A 10,694-nucleotide genomic window follows, 5' to 3' on the forward strand; every position below is an offset into this window, starting at 1 on the left:
GAAGCAGGGATTCCTGCTTGCCTCAACAAGCATATGCCTTCTGTGAGACAGACAGAAATGAATTCATTAGGAAACCCGGTCAATTTAAGAAAGAATGGGCTGATGTGGCCAAAGAAGTTCTGTAAGCACATACTACTGGCTTGCTGACCTCCTCCAACTATCTTAGAGATACAGGGTATGTTGGTATCTGTTAGCCTAGACAAACAGACAGGAGCTTCCTACCATGACTTTCATATCAGTTGCTTTACCCTACACTTCACCAAAATAGATGGAGGTATTCTTAGCCAAACCTTGTATGGAGCTCTAAACACTCTGTGGACAATTTGAGAAAAGGGTTGAGAAATTTAGAGGGAATAGGAATCCCATAAGAAGTCCAATTGAGTCAACTAAACTGTACTCTTGGTGTCTTTCAGACACTGAACCACTAACCAAAGAGAATATAAGGAATTGGTCTCTCCTCACATAAATAGCAGATGTGAAGTTTATTCTTCATGTTGGTCCACCAGCACCTGGAGCATGCACATAGCCTGACTGCTGCCTACTTGTGAATGCTGCTCCCCAATTAGGCTGTCACTTCTGATGACAGAGGAAGAGGATGTACCTAGTCCTGCAGTGACATGAGGTGCCAGGTTTGCTTGGTTACCTGGGAGGTATTGAAGCACTGTAGGGCTCTGATCAGGATATAAAGTGAATCAACCCATAATTAAATGGAGAAAATATTTGCCCTTTAGTAAGAATAATGCTTAGACAGTACTTTTAGAATTTGAAGAATCACAACTTTTACCTCAGTCTTCTAATTTGAACCTGTATAAGATGTGAACACAGGTATTATTCCAGAGCCCACAACTACCACTTGAGCATCTTCTCTGCCTTCCTGAACTCTCCTGCTCTGGGACCATGAGCCTGAAATAAATCTTTTCTTCTAGAAAATTTCTCATTCATGGTGTTTTCTTAAAGAAATATAAACTAAACTAACAATTTCCAAATAAAGATCTAAGTATTTGAACATTATTTATGTGTCAGGTGTTTGACTAGCTACTAGTATCTGCAATGTCTGCCAGTAACTGCCAAAATAGATCTTCTATTTACAGAGAGTAAGGTAACACTAATCATTAGGCATACACAAAAATGTTAATAAAACTTACAACCATAACTATTCTTTTCTATAACAACAGAGTAAGTTCCCCACTGGTGGCTATGATGTTATCAGGCACAGATTTTCTTCCAGTATTATAGTGTGAAATATTAATTATCTTTTCTGAAGCAGGCTTCAAGTCCTCTAAGAAAATTTTTGTTCACTCCCTTAGTAATTATTCTATTCTTAATGCAGTGGTCACATTTTAACCATGACAGATCTATAGTGTAGAATGCAGTGATTAAAACCAAGTAAGACTTTGGATGACAATTTTCCCAGATGACTGAAAGGCATCTTATGGCACAGTTACTGCTGGGCAGCAGATAATGCTCTTAACTGAGTAGCAACATGGTGTCTATACAGCCTGAAACTGAAGAACGTATTATATGATTTCATAAATATCTGCAATTGTTCCTCATTTCATTAATTTGAGAAGTTTTTGCTAGTCTTAATTTTATTGCAGTGATGAAAAATTATAAATATAAAATTTCATACTCAGATGATTATTCCATTTTTATCATGACAAGAATATAGCATCAGGCATGCCAACATGGACCAAGAGTAGTAGTGAGACATTCACTTACTGTTCCACAGAAAGATAGCACAGAGGAATAATTTGGTTAACTTTTATCAACACTGAGAATGTGGACTGAAAATCAACATTCCATTTCTCGTGGAAGCATACCTTATCAATATTGTCTACAAAGTCCCACAGCTCAAATATCTCTGATACATTGATGGTGTCCTCCATGGAAACAAAGAGCAATCAATTTTTCATAACTTTGGCAAAATGATTTTGCCCGTGTCACAATCTAAATTACAGAGTGTATTGAGAAAAATACTTTCAGACATTTTACATCTTTGGTAAAGGTTCATAATGACAGTGTGTTCTCAGAACAAAACTAAGTAGATTTGGGAAGTTGATGCGGACAGTACAGCTTTTAGATCTCCATTAGTTTACAAGCAGTGTGTTTTCTGAGAACAGGGTCAACAGATCATGAAATTAGCAGTATACAATCTTATTAGCAGAGAGGTGAAGAACTCTGTGAATCATGGAGTCATAACTGCATTGGTGCTGGACAGCCATTTAATCCTTACATTTAGGTAAAACAATTAAGATGTAATTATTCGACCTCACAATTATACTTAACCAGGAGTTCTTAAAGTGTGGGTGGATAGGTAGTGATGCATGGATCCTTTGCCTTTCTCATCTTCTGTTATTATATGCAGTATGTGCTGAGGGATGACAAGTTAAGAAGACGAACATGGATTCCTATTCCAAATGCTAACATTGTATATCTAACCCACATTGCCTCATGAATACATGCTAAACCACCCTAACAACAATACTGCTGCAAAGAAGCCTTTCATCTAAAGTGGTTCAATTCCTTATTTTAAGTGCCCAAGCTAAGCATATAAAAATCATCCTTTTGGCACCAAGAAGCTCTTACACCTAGACCAGCAGGTAACCCAGGGTACAGAACTACTGAGTTTGTGCAGTGAGTACCCAGACCACAAGGAGAGCTTGGCAGTGGTGCTTGGTGTTTGTGGCAAAGGTTCCTTTCAGGTCCACAGTAAGGGAGTACTCAGATCTGCCTGGTAAGGCTGTGCTCAAGGTCCAGACACCAGTACAGTCTACATTTAGACCAGGAGGTGAACTGGGGAACATTCCTGAAGAGTCTGTGGTCTGAGAACCCAGAAAACAGTAAGAAAGTATCTGGATCCACCAGAAAGGCTGTGCTCCTGGAACAGACACCCAGGTACTCTGCCACCTAGACCAACAGGTAACCTGGGGCACAGACCTAGTGAGCTTTTGCAATGAGTACTCAGTGCACTGAGAATGCTCTGAGGCGGTAGAAGGGGCGGTGTAAGAGAGATTCCTGATCTTCCTGGTAGTAGGCTGTTCTGGAATATCAGCCCCACTGGAGTTTTTACACCTGGACCAGAAATGGACCTGACACAAAGGCCCATGGAGGTCACACCACGAGTTCTCAGTAAGCAGAGAGTGCTGCTATACTCTCGGAAAAAGGGTCCACTTTGGCCCAGAGAAAGAGCCAGATCCTTATTACTAGTACTTAGGACTGGTGGGCAAAGGGCCAATCATCCAAACCATCCTTACAAGAGCTTACCCACATGAACCCACAATGATAACAGAGTACTTGCCACCAGAACTCACTGCTTGCCCACAAGAACCTGAAACCTCAGAATCAATTTTCTTCCTGAGCCAACAGCCTTTCAGATCCAGGGGAGAGACAGTTGCCTGTCACTGACAACATAACCACATATAACCTCAGACAACAAAATGACAAGAGGAAAATGAAAAAACTTAAGCAATGAAACCAAGAATCCTGGGAACATCAGGACCCAGCTGTCCTACCACAGCAACCAGTGGATTGTTAAACACTCCAGATAAGGAATACTCAGAACTGAAATCATTCCTCATTATGATGAGGGAAATCTTAAGGAAGCTGTGAAAAACTCTCTTAAACAAGTGCAGCAGAATAACCATAAACACATAGAAGCTTTAAAAGAGGAAACAAAAAAATCACTCGAAGAACTACAGGAAAACACAACCAACCAGATGAAGGAATTGAAAATGAAAATGCAAATAGAAACAATAAAGAAAGGACAAAAAAAAAAAAAAAAAAAAAAAAAAAAAAAAAAAAAAAAAAAAAAAAACAGAAGTCACTGATGCAAGTATCTCCAATAGATTATAAGAGATGAAAAAGAGAATCTCAGGACCTGAAGACAATATTGGAAACATAGACAAAACATTCAGAGAATATGTAAAAATGAAAAAGCTCCTAAGTGAAAAAGTCCAGGAGATCCAGGACACAATGAGAAGAGCAAACCTAAGAATAATAGGAATAGAAGAGGGCAAAGCATATCAACTAAGAGGTACAGTATATATCTTCAATAAAATCATAGTAGAAAATTTTTCTACTCTTGAGAATGAGATGACCATGAGCATAAAAGAATCCTACAGAACTCCAAATAGATTTGACCAGGAAAGAACTTCTTCCTGTCATATAATAGTCAAAACGCCAAGTGTTCAAAATAATGAAACAATTCTAAAAAAAAAAAATAAGGGAAAGATGTAACATATAAAGTCAAACGAATCAGAATTTCACCTGACATATCAAAAGAGACTATGACACCTAAAAGATCCTGGACAGATATCTTACAGACCCTAATAGAAAACAAATGTAAGCCCAGGCTACTATATTGAGCAAAACTCTCAATTACCATATACGCAGAGACCAAGATGTTTCAGGAAAAAACTAAATTTGCACAATATCTGTTCACCAATCCACCCCTACAAAGAATAATAGAGGAAAAATCCAATACAAGGAGGGAAACTACATCAATTGAGCAGGAAACCCGTAAGAACAGAGACACACAGACATATTTTACCTCTAAAAGCAAAAATAACTGGGAAAGGCAACCAGAATTCCTTATTATCTGTTAACATTATTGGACTCAATTCCCCAGTAAAGAAACATAGACTATTAGACTGGATACATAAAGAGAATCCAGCATTTTGCTGCATACAAAAAATTTATCTCAGAAACAAAGACAGTCACTATCTCAGAGTAAACGCCTGGGAAAAAGACTTAGAAGTGAACAGGCTCAATATACAAGCTACAGTAGCTGTACTTATATCAAATAAAGTAGACTTTCAACCAAAAGTTTACAAAAAAGGTAAGGAAGACACTTTTTACTCATTACAGGAAAAATTTGTCAGGAGAAATTATCAGTCCTTGACATATATGCTCCTAACCCAATAGCACTCATATTCATAAAAAAAAAAAACATACTAAAACTCAAAAATACAGTGCACCACACAAAATAATAGTGGGAGACCTCAAAACCCCACTCTCATCAACAGACAGATCATAGAAGCAAAACCTGAACCAGGACCCAGTGAAACTAACAGATGTTATGAACCAATTGGAATTAATAGACATCTACAGAAGATTTGACCCTAAAACTAAAAGTACACATCTTCTCAGCACCTTAAGGCACTTTCTTTAAAATTTACCATATACTTTATCACCAAACAAGCCTCAATAGATATAAGAAGATTGAAATACTCCCATGCATCCTATCAGATCACCATGGACAAAGGCTGGTCTTTAAAAAAGGCAAAAGCAACAAAAACTAATATACACTTGGAAACTGAACAATGCTCTACTCAACAATAGTATGGTCAAAGTTGAAACAAAAAAAGAAATTAAGGATTGTCTAGAATTTAATAAAAATGAAAGAACATAATGCCGAAACCTATAGGATGCAATGAAGTACTAAGGAAATCTCATAGCCCTGAGAGCCTCAAAAGAAAAAAAAAATACAAAACCAAACAAACAAACAAACAAAAATATCTGGGAAGAGCAGACACTAGCAATTTGACAGCACAGGTGAAAGATCTAAAAAAAAAAAAAACAAAAAAAAAAAAAAAAAAAAAAACAGGTGTACCAAGAGAAGTAGTAGGCAAGAAATAATCAAACTCAGAGCAGAAATTAAACAAAATAACAAAAATCACCACTCAATGAATCAACATAACCAACAGGTAGTTCTTTGAGAAAATTAACAAGATTGATAAACCCTTAGCCAATTTAATTAAAGGACAAAGAAAGAGTATTCAAATTAACAAAATCACAAAGGAAAGTAGAGGCATAACAACTGAAATTCAGGAAATGTAAGAAATTATCAGATCCTACAACAAAAGCCTATACTCTATGAAACTGGAAAATTCTAGGGAAATGGATTAATTCCTAGACAGATAACAGATACCAAATTAAACCAAGACCAGGTATATGATCTAAATAATTCCAGAACACCCCCAAAAAAATAAATGCATTTATCTAAGGCCCCCAACCACTAAAAGCCCTGAACCAGATGGGTTCAAAGTAGAATTCTATCAGAAATTTATTGAAAAACTAATACCAATATTCTCTAAACTATTCAACAAAATAGAATGAGATGGAACATCACCCAATTCATTTTTTGAAGCCACAATAAACCTCATTCTTACCACACTATTATTTTACAAGTAAAGAGAATTTCTGACAAATCTCACTTATGAAAATTGATGTAAAAATATTCAACACAATACGTCCAAACCAACTCCAAGACCATGTCAAAACAAGCATTCACCATGATCAAGTAGGCTTCATCCCTGGGATGCAAGGATGTATTAATATATCCAAATTCAACAATGTAATCCACCATATGAACAAACTCAAAGAAAAATTCAAGTGGTCATCACACTAGATGCAGAGTAAGTGTTTGCCAAATTTCAACGCAAATTCATGTTAAAAGTCTTGGAAAGAACAGGAAACCAGGGCCCTTACCCAAACATAATAACTCAAACAAATCAGTAGCCTTCCTCTACTCAAAGGAATAACGTGGGGAGAAATTAGGGAAAAGATACCCTTCACAATAGTCACAAAAATTATGAAATACTTTGCTGTGAATCGAATTAAGCAAATGAAGGACCTATATGATTAGAACTTCAAATCTCTGAAGAAGAAAATTGAAGAATATCTCAGAGGATTGAAAGATGTCCCATGCTCATGGATTTGAAGAATCAATATTGTAAGAATGGCCATCTTACCAAAAACAATCTACAGATTCAATGGAAGCTCCATCAAAATTCCAACTATATTGTCCATAGTTGGAAAGAAAAATTTGCAAATTAATCTGGAATGAAAAAAACATAGAAGATGGAAATCTATCTTCAAAAACAAGAAAACATCTGAGGAAATCACCATCCCTGACCTCAAGCTATATTACATGGCAACCGTGTTAAAAACTCCATGGTACTTGTACAGAGATACGCAGGTAGATCAATGGAACCAATTAGAAGATCCAGAAATGAATCCTCACACATATGGTCACTTGATTTTTGACAAAAGTGCTGTAAACATTCAATGGAAAAAGGACAGCCTGTTTAAGTAATATTGTTGGCTCAACTGACACTCAGCATGCAGAAGAATGAAAATAAATCCTCTCTTATCTCCTTGAACATATCTCAAGTGCCAGTTGATCAGAGATTTTCACATAAAACCAGGTACACTGAAATTACTCGACGAGAAATTAGGGACAACCTTAGAATACATAGGCACAGGAGACAATTTTAAGAACAGAAGACCAATGGCTTGTGCTCTAAAACCAAGGATGAATAAATGAGGCTTAAAGAGATTGTATACCCTCTGTAGGGATAGGACACTGTCAAAAAAACAAAACAGCAGTCAACATATTGAAAAAAGATCTTTATCAACACCACATCTGATAGAGGTCTAATATCCAATATATACAAAGAACTCAAGAAGATATATTCCAGAGAATCAAACAATCTAATAAAATATACGGTACAGATCTAAACAAAAATTTCTAAATTGAAGAATATCAAATGGCTGAGAAGCATCTAAGGAAATGCTTGTGATTCCTGTTCATCAAGAAAATGCAAATCAAAACAACAATTAGATTCTACATCATACCAGTCAGAATGGCTAAATAGATATCTCAGATGACAGCAGATGCTGGTGAGGATGCTGAGAAAGAGGAACACTCCTCCACTTTTGTTGGGGTTGTAAGCTGGTACAACCACTCTTGAAATTAGTTTGGTGGTTCCTCAGAAAATTGGACATAGTATTACCTGAAGAACTAGTTATTCCACTTCTGGGCATAACCCCAAGAGGTGTTCCAACATCCAATAATGACACATGAACCACAAAGTTCATAGCAGCCCTATACATAATAGCCTAAAGCTGGAAAGAACCCAGATGTCCTTCAATAGACCAATGGATATTAAAGTTGTGGTATATTTACACAAGGGAGTAACTCACAAGCCACATGAAGCTCAAGAAAATCAAAGGCCAATAAGTGATAGCCTCAGTCCTTCTGAGAAATAAAATGTGAATGTATAGCACCCTCTCAGAATGTGGTACTCCTAGACCTTAAATCATTCATAATCCAAGAGCTAGGAATATGGCTTTGTGGCAGCTTTTGGTATTAAAAGATCATTATTTTTAATCAATATACTTCAAGAAAACTCTGATTGTTTCCACGACATGTTCTGTTGTACATGCACTTTATGCTTATGGTAAATAGTGGATTTCAATGCATACTATCAAACTTCTAAAAGAATTAATTACTGACAAAAATACATTCATATAATGTTGTGCCAAAATGCCTTTACAAATTTGTTCAGGTGTCTCTCTTTAAAAAATTGTTGAAAGAGAAAATAAAAAAAGAAAATGCAGAGAGTATCTAATAAATTTAAAAAGCATAAAAAAAGAAAATGTAGAGAGTATCTAATAAAAGATTTTAAAAAAGAGAGAGAGAGAGAAAACACAATTCTCAACTCCTATCTTAGAATCCAATTTTCATGGGAACCTGTCACTCAGCTCCTTCACTAATATCTGTAAATATTAGAAACTGTTTCTTGCATCTTTAATACTATGGTCTCAGCTGACAGTTTCATCTGTTTCTGTTCCTGTAATATTGTCTGTCTTGTCCATTTTCTTCTCTTTTTCTCTACAGATGATTCTACAACATTCCCAGTTATTACATTAAGGTCAAGTCATCGCAGTCCTCCATTCAATCCTGCTCAGTGCTGCCATTTAGTGCAGAGAAATGGAAAAACTCTTGTCACGATGCTCCATAAATCAGAGCCTTGCTGCCTCTCAAGGTGGCCTTCACACTATTACTTCTGCACCACAGCTCCAGCCGCACTATACAGTTCAACAAACTTGTGCTTACACCTTGGACTTCCTTGAGCCATTCTCTTTACTTGGAATTTTCCAAATGTCATAGCTTTGTTCACTATTCTCATGATTTTCTTTCTGGGTCTTACTCTTGATTACTTGAATTAATATCAGTTTTTCAACCCGGAGCTAATACCAGTGCTCTTATTTCTGATCTTTCTGGGTCTTACATTTCCCATAGCATTTGTAGCCAGTTATACATTGTATGTACTTATTTATTTGTTCATTTATTTGGGCTTTCTATCTCCACTCTGTTGTTTGAGAGTGTCCTAGGAACAGACATGACTACTCCTACAACAGTGCCTGGACAAATAAATCAATTAAATTATTGTATTGACGATAAGGGAATATTGATTTAGTATTACCATTATGGATCATAGGTGCTAAGAAACAAGCAGCCCAAATAGCATATACGCAAACATTCCACTGTTTGGAAACTCATAAGTCTACTAAATACATCACTATTGTACACTATCATCTTTGCCTGGGAGCTGTCATCTGTATTCTAAATCCCCCTGCCCTTGTTGTTCTACCCACTTGGCCCAGTGATCAGTTTCAACTGTTTTCTATGTGACACCCTTTTCTAACTTCCTTGGCTCGGGCTTTGCTCAAGGATTGGCTGCTGGCATCCCCAACCTTGCCTCTCTCTCTACCTGCCTTTTGCTCCAGAACTCAACCGCACTACCAGTAGACCTCAGAGACCCTAGAATCTGAGGATGACAGCCACACAGCCAGTTCTATTATTTTAGGACATGCTGTCTAGGCACAATTGTTGAGTACAGAATCTCCACCTCAATGGCATGCCCTCAGCAATTTTTTTAATCTTTCCTCCTGCCCTAAACTTAGACAACCTGCCAGTTTACTTGGCCCACTCATAAAGGATGCTGCAAATCCTTGCTGCTCTGTGTCTTTACATGACAACTGCTTTCTCTTCATTCCATACCATGGCCCAAAAGCCCCTCTCATTCCCTATGCCTGCATTTTATCCTAAGACTTAAAACACCTACCTGAACAAACCACCCAGCAATAAGCTTTCAACAGTTTTTATTGAAAAACCAAGAACCAATTAATGAACTATATAGCATAATTATTCTAAATTGAATAATAGTATAGAATACACACTTATAAAAACATGAGAGGATAAGTGAGAGGACGGAAACACATATCTTAGCAGTGAATTTTCAACACATTCTCCATTGAGGTCATTGCTGTGGACAGCACTTAATTTTACCAAAGATTACAGGCTTAGGCATGAATTTAACTCCCATGAAATATGACTAAAAAATGTTCAGGAAGCTTTAAGTTACCACAGAATAATCAAGCCAACACTTTAAATGGACACATTTTTCCGGTCAGATCAGAACTGAAGTATGTTGTGTTTTAAATTTTTTTCTTAGCTGCATATTTTAAATTGTATATTCTCTATATTTACATTTCAAATGTTATCCCTTTCCCCTAATACTATGCCCCTCCAACATCCATTGCCTCCATCAAGATGCTTCAAGCTAGAATACAGAGAATCAAACAACCCTTTTAAAAAATGGGGTACAGAGCTAAACAAAACGTTCTCAATTGAGGAATAACAAATGGCTGAGAAACATCTAAGGAAGTGCTCTACATCATTAGCCTTCAGAGAAATGCGAATCTAAACAACCCTGAGATTCCACCTCACACCAGTCAGATTGGCCAAGATCTAAAACTCAGATGACAGCAGATGCTGGCAAGGTTGCAGAGAAAAGGAACACTTCTCCAATGTTGGTGGGGTTTTAAACTGATACAAACACTCT

General features: G+C 36.9%; 1 pseudogene across 1 annotated transcript in view; it reads right to left on the bottom strand.

The window, feature by feature from the left end:
• Positions 1-482: 482 nt before the first annotated feature.
• The window catches only part of LOC308439940 (NACHT, LRR and PYD domains-containing protein 4A-like), a 57,784-nt pseudogene continuing 47,572 nt past the window's right edge, over positions 483-10,694 (bottom strand). Inside the window, exons 8-10 of the transcript in view lie at positions 3,513-3,657; positions 2,643-2,822; positions 483-671 (exon numbers count right to left, since the gene is read on the bottom strand). The product of the transcript in view is annotated as an NACHT, LRR and PYD domains-containing protein 4A-like (transcript). The remainder of the gene's footprint in view (positions 672-2,642; positions 2,823-3,512; positions 3,658-10,694) is intronic.

This window comes from Micromys minutus (assembly GCF_963924665.1).
Source record: "Micromys minutus genome assembly, chromosome: 30".
Taxonomy (NCBI): domain Eukaryota; kingdom Metazoa; phylum Chordata; class Mammalia; order Rodentia; family Muridae; genus Micromys; species Micromys minutus.